At 38.5% G+C, this 15,964-nt stretch overlaps 1 pseudogene; it reads left to right on the forward strand.

Moving 5' to 3' along the window:
* Nucleotides 1–907: 907 nt before the first annotated feature.
* LOC118581765 lies at nt 908–1,490 on the forward strand (annotated as a pseudogene).
* Nucleotides 1,491–15,964: the final 14,474 nt, after the last annotated feature.

The raw sequence follows: 15,964 nt of genomic DNA on the forward strand, positions 1-15,964 counted from the left end.
AGCTGAGTCTTAAGGTAGATTGATTCCCAATTTTCTGAGAAACTGTCATGTTGATTTCCAAAGTAGCTACACAAGTTTGCACTCCTACCAGCAGTGAAGGAGTGCTCCCCTTACTCCACATCCACTCCAGAATAAGCTATCATTTGTGGTTTTGATCTCAGCCATTTTGACAGCTGTAAGATGGAATCTGGCCCTCTACAACTAATATAGGCTCATAGAAACTCACAGAGGTGGAACAGACACACAGGAAGCCTGCATGGGACCCACCTAGGCCCTCTACATATTTGTGACAGTTGTGTAGCTTGGTCTACTTGTGGAACTCCTAGCAGTGGGGACAGGAGCCGTCCCTAATGATTTGCTTGACTTTTAGGAACCTATTCCTCATACTGAGTTGCCTTGCCCATCCTTAATACAATGGGGAAGAACTTATCCTACTGTAACTTAATATGTCATGCTTTGTTGATACCCATGGGAGGCCTGACCCTTGCTGAACAGAAACAGAGGAGGAATGGATGTGGGGGTGGGGTGAGGGGAAGGGGGAGTAGGAAATGGAAGGAGAAGAGAGGGGAAACTGTGGTTGGGATGTAAAATAAATGAATAAATTTAATTAATAAAAAAAACTACCAAAAAAGTATTTGTCAGGAGATAACTGGAAACTTTTAGCAGTGTTTGACCCAAGCTGCTTTTGCTCCTCAGACTTTTTGCCTACCCACCACCATATTCAGCCAACCCACCGCTTTCTGTGCCAGGAACCTGCTGCCAGTGGCACTTGCTCTACCCTTATGCAGAGCTGAGCTGGGAGCACAAGAAGGAGATATCACTCATGCACTCCTGGCTGCAAGTGATTACAGGGAGCAGTGCCAAGCGGCTGCTGTCCCTGGAGCTGACTTTTACAAAGTAGCATTGGATGCTGAAGACTGGGAGATATAACCCATTAACCCTTGCCCTCATGGGAAATACCAGTGTTATGGCCTGTTCTGTTAGAATCTGCCAGCAGAGTGACATTGTACCCATTGTTGAGTCTTAAATCCTACCTGATGGGGACCTTGACTTGAAAAACTGACATTATGTAACTAAAAAAAGGTACCAACTATTGTCTACAAGGCTCTACCTTGAAGGATCTTGCTAAAGCCCAACATGGTTGCCTCAGGCTATGCATGCATTCAGAAATTTTCCAATGAAGAGATTGCCATAGCATGTGTCACAGATCTCATTGCACAGTATCCTTTGCTGTTACTGGGGTCACATTCCTGTGTGGAAGGCAAAGTGAGGAAGAGGTATCCATCAACCTCAATGATAAAAACAAGCTCCCCACTGAAGAAATGGATCTTGACTTTCTCCTATGGTTGAGCCCTGCAGGTCTTTGCACTAAAGGCCAGAGGCAGGAAGGAGACCATGGCTGCCTAGGAGGAGTACATGAAGGAGCCCTGGCCAACTGCCCCTCTTATCAAGGAAAGTCCATCCCAACTGGTCAGCATCAGGGAAGTTAGTAATCACAAGTAGTGAATCCTTCTTCGTCTCTTACAGAACAAAGGTGTTCTCCACTTCAGGCTCTGCCTACCCACTTGCTCTTGAAAAGAGGCCACCAGACCTTTTCTCACTCTTGCTGCCCTCATGACTCTTGTTTATGGAGCTTTCTGTGAATTCTAACTTTGCCATAAAACACCATTTAATGGTGGCTGGGGACAAGAAAAAAAGATTTAGGATATGAGATGTGGCTGATATGGAAAGGAGATAGCTGAGCACAGGGAGAGAATTTACACTGCAAAAAAAAAAAAAAAATGAACATGCTCACAGAAAGGAAGTCAAGATGATGGAGAGAGTTAACCAGACCAGAGAAAGTGATTTTGTTGGCAAAAGAGAGGATACACAGTGAGAAACACAAAAATTAATAAAGCAAGAACATGATAAATGATCTAGGACATGGCTTTGATGCACATTGGTGGACATACCCTGTCCAGAATGGTGAATATTCCTCCAAGACCACTGAGAAGTACAGAAGTCTATGGATATATCTCCGTATTCAACAACAGTCATCATTGAGTCTAAGGAATCCACACATTCTGTAATATTGGCAGTGAAGTTATTATTATTGGAATATTAAGGCATGGATCTGACAGGTTTTAAGTCAGATGTATTTTTTAAATGACAAGAAAGTACAAAGGAGAGAAGATGAAGCTGAGGACACTGGAAGATCCTATGATATAGAGATTGAATTGTAGGGGATTGTAGGGGAACCAATTCAGACATGTAGTCTTCTCTGCTGTGCTGGGAAGCCTGGCAGAGGAGCAGAGATGGGAGACTACAAGAGATACAAAGCAGTTTATAACAGGACAATGATTAAAGACATTATGGATAAGCAAGAAAGAACTAGAGTAACCCTGAAGAGTTCACAATCTGAGGAAGAATCAGAAAGGTTAAAGAAAATGTGAATACTTAGAGTGCTTACAATAACCTGGCCTGGAGCAGGCACCCTGTATGTTCTTATTTCGCTTTCTCATAACAATAAATGACAGTGTGCAGATAGGTAAAATGAGGGTCAAAGAGGAAAGGATGTCTAACCTAGGTTACTACCCTCAACACAAACAAGGTTATGAAGTAGTGATAGAGCATTCGACTTTAAATTTTCAAAGATGGATCTGCAGAATCTGGTCTGAGTTAGTGCTGAACTTGAATACAACTTGTAGTAGAGACAGATACTAATGATGTTCATCATGGTTGTTACACATAAGGTAATTATGCATAGATGATGAGCATTTTTGTTATTTTTATTGATGACTGTCATTAGTATTCATTCAGCTAAGTCAAGGGTTTTTGTCTCTTATTAGTTCTCTGCAGTAAAACTCTCAGTGGGGACAGCATTGCTGGGTACTAAGACTAGCTATTGCCAAGTGTTGGAAAATCCCTTCAGAGCTAATTTATTTATTTGACTGAGCTACTCTTTCATTTCCCCACACTCTACTCAATAACAGCAGGCAATAAAGGAGGAGAAAGGCCTATTAACTGTGTAGTGAATGAAAAGAAAAGGAGCAAAGAGGAATCACTGTTCTTCCCTACAATTTCTTGCTGCTAGCTTTAAGGTAGAAAATTCTTTCACAGAGTAGATAGGCTAGCAAAAGCTTAATGCAAATGGCCACTTTTCTTGTGTTTTTCTTCTTTGGAAAAGAGTAAGTAACTTTACTTCAAGTGGAGGAACTAGGCTGAGGCTCCCTGGGTTCTGTCAACTGGGCAACTGCTCACTGGGAGACTGGGAGACATGAGTGAATTGTAGCAAACGGGAGTATTCCAGAGGGCAGCAACAGTAACTGCTCTTTAACTGTGCACAGTATGGGAGCATCTTGGGAAGAAGTCAATGTCCCACAGAAGTCGAGTCCCCATGAGACTCTGGCCTTTCTGTTATCTGACTAGCTCAAAAGGCTAATTCTTCACTATTGCCCTCTCTGGTAAGATGCATTAGAGCGCACAGATGGACAAAAAATTCACTTTCATAAAAATCTTATATTTTTAATCAAGACATGCTTAAAATGCTTGACATTAGCATGAATGTATTTCCCTATTTCAAGGATAGAAATGTATAACCACCCCCTTCAAAAGAAACGTTCAAAAATACAAACTTACTCCTAATGGCATGATCAACCCCCAGGGAAAAGCTATCACTGGCATGGATGTTTGAGCCTACTTTGTGTGTTAACATATACTTTCAAAGCACAGTCCTAAGCCTCTCCCACACCCAGCTACAGGTCTTGGAGCTCTGCCCTACCACAAGGAAGTCTTTAGAGCTGTGCTCTCAGATAAGTGGCTGCTCAAATGTCCTGCACAGCTCCTCTTCCTGTGATTGCAGAAGAATCTTTCCAACCATCTGAGGACACATACCAGAGTGGACTTCCTTTGTTTACTCATTTTTCCTTGAATTCCTCACTATTTTCTAGGGTCATTTTATCTGTTGCTTGTCTAAATGTTTGTGAGTTCGGCTTTCCTCCACACCCACAGGTCCCTTAACTATATGAATATTCAAACAGATTTAAGAATTAAGACCTGATACACACATCTCCAAAGAAAGCATAAAAGTGACTAACAAGTGCAAGCAAAATGCTCAAAAAGACAAATTATTAATTAGAGAAATGGTAGTCGAAACCACATAGAGACTGCGGCACTTCACACCCACAAGGTTGGCTATCGTCAAGGAGACAGATGTTAACAAATGCTAATGAGAATGTAGAGGAATTGGAAGCATTACCTACACCACTGGTAAAGTGCAAAACAGTGAAGTTAGTTTGGAAAATAGTTTTATAGTTCCTTAAAATGTTAAACACAGAGTTACCATATGATGAAGAATTTATACTCCTTAGAAATGTACCTGAAGAAATTTAAACATTCCACACAAAAATGTATATATAAATGTTCATAATAGAATTATTCATAATATCAAAGAAGAAAAATAATCCAGGACTCATAAATTAATAAGCGGCTGGTGATTTCAAAAACAATAGACTGTTATTCACCAACGAAAAGGATATTCATTCCTTGGCTACATTGAACTAAGTGAGAAACACTCATGACAACCAAAGTCATGCAAGATTATCTGGCTCCCTCCAGTCAAAACAGTCAGAATAGGACAATCAAGGGAGACAGGAAGTTATTAAATACCTAAAAGTAAAAGGACAGTGGGGAAAGAAATATGAATGAATGCGGGTTACATTTTGTAGTAATGTGGGTATTCTAAATTTATATATATAAGAAAAATCTAAGAGAAACAAATGGAGTTGCAGGAGAGCTGTCCACAAGCTCTGAGTGCCAATGTGCCGTCAATCGGCAGAGAATAAAGTAATGGTGGGAGAACTCCATGGCCAAGGCAAGGAAGGAAAATGATCCAGCGGAGTGCTTCAGAAGATTCTCTGGGGAAAGATTTTTCTCAGAAAGGTGACACAGTGGAGCATCTTTGTCTCCACACTCCTGAGAAGAGGTGGAGATGATCCGACCTGGACATGTGGTCCTCAGCAGGGATGATGCAGGGAACTTTGTATTTTATGGACAGTCGAAAAGACAAGTAGTAAGGTCTATGGGTGGTAAACTGAGGAAGCAGCAAGGCCCATGTTCAGACTGGACTTCAAGAGAACAAGTATCTTTCCTCTGAGCACAGGGAAAAGGTTTATGGAGGAAAGGTCTTATGAGCTGCTTTGAAAGTCAAAGAGTTTGCTTCAGGACAGAAGGACAGGAGAAAAGAAAAGCACCTTCTCCCTTCTGCTACTTCTGTAGATGGCCAGATGTCATACTTGGGGATATATTTATTCTCTGTGTTTCATTACCTAGCCCTTTATTTAATTAATGGAGTTTTCTCCTGTACTTCCCAATACCTTCAAGGATATCATTATATAAAGTCTACATAAAATATCTTATTGTAATTAAAAAGAATATATTTTGTGTAAAACACCACATTGAATAAAGATTAAATTTTAAATTACATTCTTCTCCATAGGCATAAAAAAGTTGCATTGCACATGACTATCCATGGAAGGACAAAATAGATACATGTGAAGCTTAAATAGTTTCAGTTTTTTTCATTGCATAACCAAGGTTCACTTGTGTCCTTATAGGGTAAAATTGAAATTATGTTACTATTCAATTACTGTGGGGAAAGATGTAATCTTTTTTAAGTTTCCTGTCTAGAGTTTTGAGCCACTGGGAAAGACTTTTCTTTTTGACTTATAGACAATTGAACTTCCCCTCACATTTGATATAAATCTAAATGTCATTTCTCTTTCAATCACAGGAGCAGAGGTAGTAATGCATGCTCTTTTTTAATCATATAACAGTTTTTATTCTGGTAATGCCAATAAAGATTCTCAAATTAATGATTTTATATGTTCTAACACAAAATCACTTTTCAAAAATTGAGTATTGAATATATCATATAGTTATATTAAATGCACTGGAATTACTTACTTTTGAACTTAATGTAAGCATTAAATAAAAACTAAAGTTTTCCTTTGCTAAAACTTTTAAATATTTGAGAACTTTTTAGTTTTGTTTTCTTAATTTTGCTGTTTGAATTTAACATATGATAATTGTACATTCTCAAAGGATACAGTGTACAATCCTATATCTATACAATTCTCAAACCAGCCCCCTCTACTTAAACATTTATCACATTTTTTGCTGAGAAACGTTAAGCCTTTCACTGCCAGATCCTTATAAAATACATAATAAATTCTTATGATATAATGATCACTATTGATATGTGTTGGTATATTATTTTAAATCATTTGTGTATATAAAAATGAAGTAAACATACAAATAAGAAGTGATATATGGCTTTAAAGATCCCTAACTGTTGTTTTCTCTAAAGTAGTCAAAGCTTTTCTAAAACTATTCCATGAGGAAATGACTGAATCATTATTCCCATAAAGTAAAGTGACAAGACTTAGGAATTCAAAAAGTATCTATGCAGATAACAATGAAGATTAAAATTCCCATGAACCCTGTTTAATTATTTTCAAATTTTCAACTAAACTCTGGGAAACAAAACTGTGTCCAACAAAAGAATGTTTTATAATAAAATGCTATCGTCTGGTTTATGACCTAGCAACAGCTTTTGTAGAGGTGACTGGGCAGATAGAAGGAACCAGGGGCTGTCAGAGCAGTCCTCTCAGCTTAATCTGCCTCCTGCTGTTGGAAAGACCCTCAGTGCTGGCTGGTTGCAAGAGCATGCTTCATATTCTCTAGGATTCTTGTTAACCCATCTTTTGTTTTTACAATGACCTTGGTAATCACAACTACAAAGTGCTAAACTTTTAGAATATAATATTTTGAATTTTCTCAATTATAATGAAGAATATTCCAGTTAACTAAACAAATATTTTCATAAGGGAAAGAAATATACTAGGTCCAAAATAAAAAGTAGACATTATCACATTTAGTAAAGTTACTAATTATTTTGTGATCATAATATTTTAAAAGGTTGATTTAATATGATTTAAATGATTATAAATAATAATGTTTCTCTTGTCCCTCATGGATTGGTTCCCAATATGAGGAAAAGGTTTATATATGAACTTTCTTTCTCTGCCCCACTTCTCTGGCACTGGGACAGATGCCTACATGCTAAGGTCATGACCACTGAACTATTCCCTCAGCCCACCAATAACTTCCATTAGTAAAAAGTGATACGCTTGGGAATGGCTTATAATCTCAGCATCTGTAATCACCTGTACACTCTTTTCTTTCTTAGATAAACACAGTATCTTTTATGTGACTGCTGGGAACTGAACCTGGATCCTCTGGACTAGTCACCAGTACTCTTAATGGCTGAGCCATCTCTCCAGCCCCTAAATTGGCTTTTTAATGAGCTTGTCATTAAACCATGTCACTTCTTCAAATTTAATCATCCCCAGTTTCAATAACTGTGTCAATAAAAATGAAATAACATGAAGAAACAGTTGATTCATTACCATAGGTGTTTCCATGCTTTTCCTCATGTAAATAGGCACATTTAAATATTCAGTTCTCATTTAAAAATGCCATATTATGTTCTTATCTTTTCACTACTACATACACTAAATATTAGTAATTATCTCCTAAGATTGCACATAAGAGTATATTCATTTATTTTATCAGTAAAAATGTCACATGTGGCAAGAATCAGTGTATCATGTGATCTCCTCAACTTTCTCTAGTGGTGGAAAGTACCACTCCACCCAGAAATCAGACCCAGTGGCTCAAGGTATTCCTAGCTGGCTCTCCCATCACAGTGCTTGAGTCCGTTTCCTAAATAGGTCTAGGTAAGTACCCATGTGGACATTGCTTTAAGCCAAATTTATAACTGTCTTCCTTGGATTATGATGTCTCTCAGCTGGCCTGCTCTGCTCCTTCCTGCTTCCTCTGCCATCTCCCACCTTCCATTCTCTACTCTGTTGCCTGATAATCTTCCTTCACGGAAGTCCCCCTATAGAATCCAGAAATGGACCCAACTGTTTCAGGATAAAAATGTGAACTGTGCCGCAGCTCCTTATAACCTCCACATTAATGCCTCTGTCTGCCTGTCCAATCTTGTCTCCCTTCATCCACCCTACTGCCTGAACATAACTCAAAATTTCCCAGGAGAAATATTCTGTCACATCTTCAAGTGCCCGGGTGCAATTTCAACTCACCTTCCAGAATCCCTCCTTCTGGGCTATTAGATGTGACTTCTTAATATTCTCTGTCATGTTTACTAGGCTTTACTGGGCTTCTGTGTGTCTGTCTATTCTGGGCTTTGCCTCTGCCTGTAAGCACCCAGAGAAGAATGGTTTCTACTTTTTGTTTGTTTGTTTTTTAAGACAGGGTTTCTCTGTGTAGCTTTGGTGGCTGTCCTGAATCTCACTCTGTAGACCAGGCTGGCCTCAAACTCACAGAGATCTGCCTGGCTCTGCCTCCCAAGTGCTGGGATTAAAGGCATGTGCCACCACCACCTGGTGATTTCTAACTTCTAGACATGGTATTTAATGTATAGTCACATGGATATTGTTATGAAAGCTGAGTTTTGTTTTTTAATTCTTATTTTTAGGAAACTCCTGTGTTTTATCTCATTGTTTGCCATAAATATATTTTACAGATGTTACTGATGGAGTTCAGGAAATACCACTCTAAATAGTTTGAGTGGAAGGGACATGGAACAAAACCCTTAGAAGTATGAAGGAAATTTTGGTCCACTTGCACCCTTCTTTCTTTAGCAGGCTGTAAACACCTGGGAAAGATCCTGTGGCCTCTTGCTGAAGTACTGTAGAAGGGCAAGACTTACCTTTCATATGGTTGAGGACAATAGGGCTCTTGTGCCTGGAGAAAAAGATCCACAGAGAAGACTGGGAAGCAAGACTAGCAATGCTTCCTTCAGACCCTTGACTGCTTCATCTTCTCACACTCCTCCATACTCATCCACTTCTCATGAACATAAATTACAAAGTGCTTCCTTTCCATTGGCTCTTCATTTCACTACAGAAGCTGTGGGTCTCAGACACTCAAGTAAACATGCATGCTCGGCTCCTGTTGCTCGGTCCAGCTGCAGAGGCTACAGGATGGATGAGAAGAAGGTATTTCTCTTCTCCTTCCTTAAAATACTTCCTCATTTTTAGTATAGAAAATATAAGAAGTACAGATTTAGCTGTGTGATTCTGAGAAATAAAATAAAATCATATGCTGTGGTACTGTATAGTAAGTATCAGCTTCCCCAGGTCTTAAAAAGACATGGAAGTTTAGGTATTTGTTACTTTTAGAAATCTGGCTGGAGTCCAGAGTCTGGGCATTCTTCTCTCTTAATTTATATGAAAAGTGTTCAATTTCCTTTTCACTATAATTGCCAATTAAAATGATCTAAAAAAGGACATTAACTTGCCTCTTTCGCAATCCCAATTAGCTTAGAGGAACTTAATTTTCATCTGCACAGTTCCTTCCTCTCCTTCTCAGTGATAGCAGGAAAACATAGGCCACAGCAGCTGATGATGCAGCTGTCAATCACAGTGACTGCCATTGACCTCATTTTAAAAGAAAACCCTAGGCACCTAGTTTCATTCATAACACTCTAACTTCCTCATGGTTTGAATGTGTGTTTTAAATGTTACAAAGCTGGGAGGTATGGGGAAGTTTTCAACATAAGTATATAAAACATGAATATGTGGAGAGAGAGAGAGAGTACATATTACCAGCATTCTACCTTAATCTCAAAGAGTAAGTTTGAAAAGTGGGGAAATTACCCCACTGCCATTTCCTACGGGTTCTATGACACTAACTTTTATCACCCCAGTCTTTGAAGCAAGCAGGGCAGGAACTGGGGTAGCTAGACTGCAGAAAGCTTTACTTTTAACCTTGACTAACCTTTTTCTTTTATCTAAGGCATCACATTATAATTCTCTGTGGATGTCATAACAAAGAAAGGTTCAGGCAGGGCTGTCGAAGACCCCATTGGTGTACACAGTGCATATATTTCCCTCCTCATCTGAACTTGCTCTTATTTTGTTATATTACCTCACCATCTGCCCAGTTCAGCAGGTCAAAAATATGAATCATACACAATCTTCTCCCTTACCACATTGTTTTGAATCCCAAGCATGTCTCATGAGTCCACTCCTCTCTGTATACCATCCACTACCATAGTCTAACTCCTCCACATCTTTCCTATGGAAGGCCACTTATCCTTTTATTTCATCAGTTTCAAATTTGTCTTTTATGGCACCATCTTCCTAAAACTACACTCGCTTGTCAGAACATGCCAATGGACTGTCACTGGGAATGGAGGCCCTGCTACCCAGGCTAACAAGAGCTTTGAAAATAAACCAGACATAAAAGAACAGAAAGGTACCTTTAAGCCAAATCTCACATAGGCTGTAACCTGATGAGAACAGAACACTTGTAAATCAGAGATCAAGCAAGCTTTAATAGCTCCTTCCGTCTGTTATTGATGCCCTATTTGGGTTGCAAATACATTTGTTCATATTTCCCCAGAAAACATCATGGGACAAATCCACAAAGTAACCAAAAACAGGATCATCTGCCTTCATTTTGTATCAGTCTCCTCTGTCTTAAGATTGAGTTAGATTCCTGCTTAACTCGGCACATAGACATGTTAGTCACTCCAGGGATGTCTGTCTAGCCTACCTCAACCCTTTGTGATGAATAATCTTGATTGTCACTGGATCCAGAATCAACTGAGAGATACACTTCTGGATGGGACTGTAATGATATTTCCTGGAAGGATCACTTAAGGGGAAATCTCCTCCTCCAGAATGGGCAGCACTTCTGGAAACGCAGAAATAAGGAGGTCCTAGAGAAACATTGGTGTTCTTCACTTGTTTGGTTTCACCTCTTGCTTCTGGGCATCTTTCTGTACCTAAAGTTTTTAGTGCTCCCTGACTCCACCCTAACCTTCAACAGAAACTATAAAGAGCTCAAGATTCAGGAAAGTGACCCTTTGTCCTTTTCCCCTGGGTACCTTTGTAACTGTAATTGATGTTCTTGCTTCCACCTCTTTAAAGCTTGTTTTAACTTTCCTCTGGTCTCTGTTTCGTGCTTTGCTTAGGGAGGCACTCATAACTTCAGCAGCTTCACCTGAAGACTGGGGTGTTGATCATGCACTAGAAACACATCCCCCTAAATTCTAGAAACAGCAGATCTTCACAGACAAATCCTACTGTGATGTGGTCACTCCAAAACAATCATCTCATGGGAGCTTGCTTGTCCCCTCTGAGACTTGTTTTGAACCATCTTGTAGAACCAGAGCTGAGATAATAATTAACCAGACCTCACTTTGAACAAGATTGTTTAGCTATGATTAACTCTTGGCTCCCTGGCCCGATTCTTCTTCTATTTAGACCTAAAAGCAGATGATAGTATCCCAGAGATGCACTTCAATTACCAAAGCCCATTATTTGTTTTTCCCAAAGCAGCCACTTCGTTTAAACCCTTCCTCTTCTCTTCTCTACTACTTGTCTCTTTAACTGATGTTATGAGTCGCTGAACCAGGCTATACTTATTAGGACTCCCAGAGCTGGGGCTTTTATATGAAATCCCCTGTAGCAAAACCTAGCTGACCACATTCGAAGATCTACAAGATCTAAACGTGAAAGGTGCTAACTCTACCAGAGGAAAAGAAAGTGCTTGTCTCTGAAAACACAAGAACATAGAGAAGAAACTGAACAAACAGAGCTTTGTGCAGAACTGACCAAATCTAACATCAAAGTGTCAGATAACTAATGAGACAAAATTTAGGGCTTTGGGGCTGGCACCTTATCTCATAAAAAGCAGCTGGTAAAACGAGGAACTAGAACATCAAGACTCTAATTTTTGTTCAAAGGAATGAGACCTAAGATGTAGTGCTGGCCATAAGAGATTTTACATCCTGAAATACCTGGAAAGTAGACAGCTATCTAAAACCTGGCTCCAGGAACCCTAAACATACGAATATTGCTATCTATCAGGAAACTTTCAGATAAGGAACAAGATGTAATATTGCCTGTCCCTGACATATGGATCAATTAAATTTGAACTGTCAATCACCTAGATAGGAAAAAGCACCTCAGGAAAAGCTGTTCATTCTAGAGACATGAGAAAAACAAGTCTGCCTGAAATGTAGATTGTCCAATTTCACACACTGGAAGTGTTCCACCTTGCTTCTTAATAAGCTCGGCTTCTCTTCTACTTTGCCATCCATGCGTCTCATCTGAATTCTTTCTAGTGAGATCACAAGGATCAGGGAGCCTGGGGGCAGCCAGACTGAGATTCCAGGGACAAAAACACAGAGGTAGTCCTGTTTCCTTTTGTCTTTGTTTCCTTACGAAGGACTGTGTGCTTCATAAACTTCTATTAAGTGAGCTCACATGTTCTCATGATAATCTGTCTTTCACGGCAACCATGAGTTTATCAGCCTGTGAAGGAAGAGTTCGTCTCCTCTATCATGAAAATATTGTGAACACAAGCTGACCCTGAACTCAAAAACTAAGCATCTTCACAAGTATTCACACAGAAAAAAAAAATAAATAACAAACAAAATTCTGAAAACAGACAATGCTGCCGGAATCTAGACAATCTCATCTGCCACGTAAGCTGCTTGTTCCAAGTCTCTAGTTCCACAGCACCAAAAATTCACATCTTTGCCCAGGCAGTACTGGAAATGATCACCTCAGGGGACAGTTGTGTAATGTGGAAAACAAAGCTACTTTCAAATGTGGAAACACATGAATATCCATTAACAGGTTTCCAAATGAATTCGTATTTGTTTAGAATTCATTATATAAATGCAAATTTTTTCTCCCTGACTCCCTGAACAATATATAATGGTAGTCTTAGAACATTTAAGCATCCAGTTCTTTTTCTTACTAAATCTTCATCCAGGCTGAATATAGTGATTTACACACAGTCTACTCTCAAAATACCCATGAAGTAGTGAAAGAAAGGCCTCTCTATATGGCTTTTCTTGAAGGAAATGTGTCCATTGGAGCTTTGAAGCCTAACTGTGTAATGTGAGCACAGTTGGAATAAAGAAATACCTCTGAATATAAAGTTTTCATGATTACCAACTGAATCTCACTCATTTGAAGTTTTTGAAGTTGTTCCATGACCTCAGACTTACATCTGACTCTTATTATTTTCCTTTGAAGAAACAGGTTATGGGGCTGGAGAGATGGCTCAGCTGTAAGGAGTGTGTACTGTTCTTGCACAGGATATGAACTTGGTTCCCAGCATCCACATCCAGTAGCTCACAACCATCTGTAACTTCAGCTCCAGGGGCTCCAACACCTGTGGGCTCTAGAGGCAAGCACATGCATGTGCATACATTCACACAGACACAAGAGTACACATAATTAGAGACAATGAAAATAAATCTGTCTTCATAAATATGTATGTACATACATATACACATATGTACATAAAGGATTTGTAAAAAAGCAAGGATGGGTATATTGGTGTATGTGGATAGAGAAAAAGAAAAAGAAATACTGTAATTATAATTTCCAAAAATTAAAATAATTAATTTTGTAAAATAAAATAAATAGATGAATAACAAAATAAATAAATAAAACAGGCTACTTATTTGAAATGGGATTTTTTTATGAGACATAAAGCATTCATTCTCAAAAAACATAGAGGCTTTCTTCTATCAGGAAAGTCCTTGATTCACATATCTTTCTGCTGCTCACAGTAAAATACAATTAAAATCCATCACATTGGTTCTATTTAAAGTGATTTAAAAGTAGTAGAAAGTAGATTTCAAGAATGTTATATGGTTTAAAGGGGTTAATACAAATCCCTAACAACAATATTCCATGGGGGCAGCAAGATGTCTCAGCAGTAAGGACGCTTGCTATGCAAGTCTGAGGATCTGAGTGTGACCCCCAGAAACCAAGTGAAGGTAAAAGAGAGAACCAGTTCCATAAAATTATCCTCTGACTCCCACAAATGCAGTGTGGCACACACACACTTAAACAGTAAGTAAACTTAAATCATTTTTAAATCTCCCATGCAATGAAAAAGAAGAATTTGCTTGCTCTACCTTTTCTTTTGATTTTATTCTAAAGAAAACTTAAAAAAAAATTATTTCTCTGTCTCTTTGAGGTGTGTGTGTATTCTTTAGAAAGATAAATGAGTCTCCAGCTTGGTTTGCATATCAGAAATATCCTTCTTAGGTACCTTGGAGCCATTTCTTTCCAATGTGAACACAATAGCAATTGATTCCCTGTTTCTTTCTTCCTATGTAAATGACAATCAGGTGCCTGGATCCAAGTTGTTGCTTCCTGCTTAGCAAAAAGACTTAAGTTTTTGTTTTCCTCTTGGATAAAAGCAGTTAACATGAATGCAATGGGCTGTGCCTTGTTGTCTAAAGGAAGAAGCATGAGTTCTTCACGTCTTTGAAATCTCTTAGCATATTGTCTATGACTCTGAAACAGATACTTTTGCCTTAAAGCCCTAACTTCTTCTATGGGACCAAAAGGGAACTGAAAACTGTATGACAGCCTGATGTCTCTGACTTTTCTTTGTGTATGTACTTTGTCTGGAGGAAGAAGATTTTGTTGTTCTTAGCCTTTCCTCCTGGGTCATGTTGAACAACAGAAAAGCAAACCATACAGGAAGGACCACCCCCTCTAGTCTAGGGCAATTATGCATAAGTGTGAGGCCACACTCTCAGAGGTAACAGAATGCAACTGAGATTATCAGACCACTGCATAGGATGCATCATCTGCAGGATTGGAGCTGAGATGACTAATGATGGGTGGTACCACACATTGACTAGGACTGATTCATTATACATACCTCTTGCTCTCCATTTCAACCTAAACTTCTTTTAAAGCCGGGGGAAAAAAAAAAAACCACTTACGTCATATTGGTGAGACTTTGCAATTTAGGTGTTTTCCTACATCTTTAAAAGAACTATGTGTCTTGGTTATTTTCATTTAAATAAAATTCTTAAGATAATTCACAGAGTAATGAAACAAATCACTTTATCAAAGTGTATATATCAGCTGGATTTTTCTAACTTTGATTGACAAATACAAACGGAAACATGAGCTGAACAAGGACAACACCAATAAACATGTCAACCTGGGCAGGGGAAAGCCCAAGAGGCCTCAGCCCTACACAAAGAACTACAGGCAGCTAAGACATGCTGAGACAGGGAGAAACAGTCTTCTCCAGGGAAGAGCACAATAATTGGTTCTCCAATAGCAAATGGTCAGCCCTGAAAACACACATGCAGATAACATCATACAGACTGGGCAGATTATATTAATGTATTTAGGAATATATATATATATATATATATATATATATATATATATATATATATATGTATGTATATGTGTATACATACACATGTACACATCCAATAACAATTAGTGAAAAACAAAGAATTTGGAGAGGAAGAGGGGGAAGGAGAATTTTGTAATTATAATCTCAAAAATAAAAATTAAAGAAATTATTTTTTAAAAAAGACCCTGCCTTAGAATTAACACCAATTTCTTGTTGCAAGCAATTTTTTTTTTTTTACAAATCAGTTCTAAAAAAAAAAATAAGTGCAGCTGATACAAGCACATCATTCACAACACCATGATCATTGACAGTACCATGGAAATACCAAAACAGAATGGGAAGTCTCTGGGGGAAAGTGAAGCACAATAGGACTAGCCCTCCACCCTTTTGAAATAGTCTGTGTATCCCAAGATGATCTCAAACCCTGAGAATTTCTTGCTTAGCCTCCTGAGAGCTGTGTTACAGGCATACATCTCCACACCAGATTTTACTAAGCTCCTGGATTCTTCTGAGAGAAAACAACAAATTGATTTTAACAGCATTGATCCCACATAATGAAGAATTGGGATTAAAGTATTTCCTGTGTCTAAAGGTTTTTGACATGCAAACTCCTGTTGGCTTGATTTTCATCTTATGTGGTTGCTATATTTGATTTAAAAAAAAAACAAAACAAAACTCATGTTTTATTTAGTAC

This window comes from Onychomys torridus, chromosome 4, assembly GCF_903995425.1.
Source record: "Onychomys torridus chromosome 4, mOncTor1.1, whole genome shotgun sequence".
In the NCBI taxonomy this organism is placed as follows: Eukaryota; Metazoa; Chordata; class Mammalia; order Rodentia; family Cricetidae; genus Onychomys; species Onychomys torridus.